Consider the following 3535-nt stretch of genomic DNA (forward strand, 5'->3'; position numbering starts at 1 on the left):
TCAGCTGCTCCTTTTCTCAGGGGTTCCCACAGTGAAGTAACTCACACGAAGACTTGGCGATTGTTTTTACGCCAGATGTTCTTCCTGACACAACCACATACCACTGAGCTACCACAGCCCTCTGTGTGGAGCAAAGAGCTGCTGTCTAGGGCACCCAGGGGAGAAGACTGTGGGGGTTAAGGGCCTTGCTCAAGGGCTCAGAGTGGGGCAAGCGAAGGTGGAGACAGGTGGAGGTGGAGACAATCAGTGTGGGCACTTCACTTATCCCACACACATTTTTGATGTTGTCAGTCTGGGGTGTCGAACCAGCGACATTGCATTCATGGGCTCTCCTTCTCTAGCCTCTGTGCCACCACTCTCCCACATATGTGAGAATAAAATAAAAAATAAAAGTGTTTTATTATATCACACTTACAGTTAGGACACCAGGTTTGTTTCAAAATCCTGATAAACGTCCACAAAACCCACCGGCCTGCAGACACGTCACCCTCTTTTCATGAATCTGAAAGGAACTGTAAAAGTTTCACTAACAGAAATGTAATTGTGTTACTTTGTTTTTCACCTTTCAGGCGTGCGATTTGTTTTATTTTTTCGTTTTCGACTATTGTTTTTTCAGTATTTTTCACAGCGGAAAGTGAAAGGGCAACACTGTGTCTGAGTGCACGCGCGTCCGTTGCTTTGTCTTTTGTGTTAGCAAAATAACCTTTGAACCAGTGGGCAGATTTGAAACCATCCCTCACAAAGTAATCATTCGATGACGATTTACAACGGATTCACCTCTAGAGTCATCCCTATTAAGATCAACTGCTCATAGCAAACACAAGAATCGTTATGACTGAGTCAGTTTACAGATTTAGCTAACACATGGAGTGGTGCTCGCTGTGGGAGAGAGAGAAGAAGAAGAGTGAAGAACGAATTTAGTGAAGCATCTTATAAAATTTACACGCCAGAACAAGTTTTTGCTATCATCTAGTTCCCAGTAAAAATAATAGTGTTTATATCAGAGCATCCAAACAAACAGAAAATGAATAAAATAAAAATAAGAAACAATACAAAATGATTTTGTTTAACACTTATTGTAATCATTACTGGACAGGCATAGTGTGAGTCTTTTAGTGTACCCTGATAGAACACACATTTACATTCATGCAAACCCACCCAGGTCATTTAGATGAAGGATGCAGATGTGTCCCATCATAATACATTATTTTAGCTCTGATGCACGTTAACACGTTAACGTTAGTGAAACTGCTTCAGCTGATGTAACAGCTAAGTGCAGGTGACTCCCTGGATAAGGTGGAGGACCGAGGAGCAGCAGGAACGATCACGTATGTATCGGTGTGCATTTAGTTTGTTAGTTGCAGGGGAGGAAAGAAAAAAAAAAGGTTATTTTGCAGCATCACATTCAGTTTGGATGCATATGCCAGCTTAGACCTTGCAGGATATCTGTAAATAATTTCATCTTTTTACAAATGCATGAGCACAATGCACACTTGGAAGAAGAGAAAAGGCAGTGCAGGCATGTGTGCAGAGCAACTATGAGAAAATTTAACACATTAAGTTTATTGGCAGATGCGAAGAGACAGAGTCAAGGAGGTAAATCTCATTATAGGACCTCCCAGCTGCCCCCCCACCCCACCCCCCACCCCCAAAATCCTCATCCTACACACAAACGCAAGTACTGATGCAGTGCATGTGCACCTTTGGAGAGAGAGAGAGACAGAGAACATTTTGATTCCATGCACGAGTGCAGTCACTGAGCAGACCGATGGGTTAGTTTCGAGTTAACTTTTAGTTAACCCTGATCTTTTAGGAAGACTTGGGAGAGGTATACGACTCTAACACTGGGGGGGATGAGGGGGAGAGGGCAGCGACAGAGAGGAAGAATACTGCAGTGTCTAAACAGTGAACAAGACTAGAAAGGAACAAAACGCTCTGAAACATTCATGAGAGCGGAACAGCTTTTAAAACACAGGACACAGAGTTATACAGTCCCTGTAGCAAAGCTAAATATACTGGATTAAACAAAATGTACTATTGCACATAGTTCTGTGTTCCTCTGTTCCATAATCTCTGAGTATATTATTGTGTTTTTCTATATCTGGAGCTTTTTAACTCCCCTTATAGTGTTTCCTGCTCACTGAAATGCCGGTCATATTTAGTGTAGTGCCAGATCTGAGTGCCCGTGCGTTAAATCAGTCACTCACCTATCTGCACTGAGCTGGGGAAAGCCCCTGTTGCCAGTCCCCAAAGGGCGGAATACACCCCAAGAAAGTGCCAAGAAAAAAGAATAATCCTCATTGTTTGTTTGTTTTCTCTTTCCTTTTTCCCTTTAGTTCCTTCAGAAACTGTTGAGAGACATGGAGAAAGAGGGGAAGATGCGCAAGAAACAAGAAGGTGTCAGAAGAAGGTAAAAAAATAAAAGATGAGAAAGGGTATTATTTCCCCCAGCCTTTTTTTTAATTTAAAGAGTATTCCTAATCCATGGTGGGTTTGTGTTTCTTCTCCTGCAGTGCCCGCTCAAGAGAGCGCTGTGTGTCCAGTGCTCATGGAAAAAAGACGGAGAGAGAGAGAGCAAGAGAGAGAGAGCAAGAGAGAGAGAGAGAGAGAGAGAGAGAGAGAGAGAGAGAGAGAGAGGAGAAGCGTGTGCATGTGTGTGTGAGGGGGGAAACTCGCTGGAATGATTGGCGAGCTGGGAGAACAGGCTGCATTGAAGAACTGGACATGCGCGCCCCGTCTCTTTTCTTTCTCTCCCACACACCCTCCCCTTTCCCCCTCCCCTCCTCTCTCTCTCTAAGTGAAATGCTCGGTTTCTCTCTGTACCCTCCTCCTCCTCCTCCTTTACATTATCTCTTCTTCTAACTGCTGCCTCTTGATATTAGGAGGAAAAGCAAATAAAGAGTTCTTCTCTCCTGCCCCATCGTGTGTGTTTACGTGCACATTCGAGGTTGGGCGCTCTATATCTTGACACCATTGAACTTGACATAAATCTTGTTTTAATCTGGCATGATTCTCTAATATGTGTCCAGAATGGATGTGAGGAAAAACAAAATACAGAATCAAAAGAATTGCCAGAAGAAATGTTGCTCCCTTTAATTTTCAGTATGATCAAACCTTAAAGAAGAGTTACGTTAATGCTCAGTCCTGTGAATGACTCTCAACTACTACCACATCAAGTTTTAGCAAAATATCCTTAAAATGTTCTGAATTATAGCTGAGGTGGCCATCTTGAATATGACTGATGATGATTACTTTTAGAGAATTTCATTGAACTCGGTCTGGCGGTTCATGATATAATTTGCTAATAGTAATTGTTGACTTCAATACCTGAGGGAACGTTTGGAACAAAGAACATGAGTTATTTTTAAAGCACTCAAAGTATGAGTTGGGGACAACTTTCAGCTACTGCCATAGCACATTTAAGTTTAATTTCTGTAAAACGGAGTTACAGTAGTCTCTCGTTTATCACGGGGTATAGGGGCCACCCCCCTCTCCCCGCAATAAGTGAAAAACTGCAAGTTGAACAAAGTACTTA

At 42.6% G+C, this 3535-nt stretch overlaps 1 protein-coding gene across 1 annotated transcript in view; it reads left to right on the top strand.

The window, feature by feature from the left end:
* Positions 1-3535, top strand: part of gria4a (glutamate receptor, ionotropic, AMPA 4a) — a 192036-nt gene that overhangs the window by 643 nt on the left and 187858 nt on the right. The window lies entirely within an intron of this gene.

Source organism: Nematolebias whitei, chromosome 6 (assembly GCF_014905685.2).
Source record: "Nematolebias whitei isolate Nwh7 chromosome 6, NemWhi1, whole genome shotgun sequence".
NCBI classification, from domain to species: Eukaryota; Metazoa; Chordata; class Actinopteri; order Cyprinodontiformes; family Rivulidae; genus Nematolebias; species Nematolebias whitei.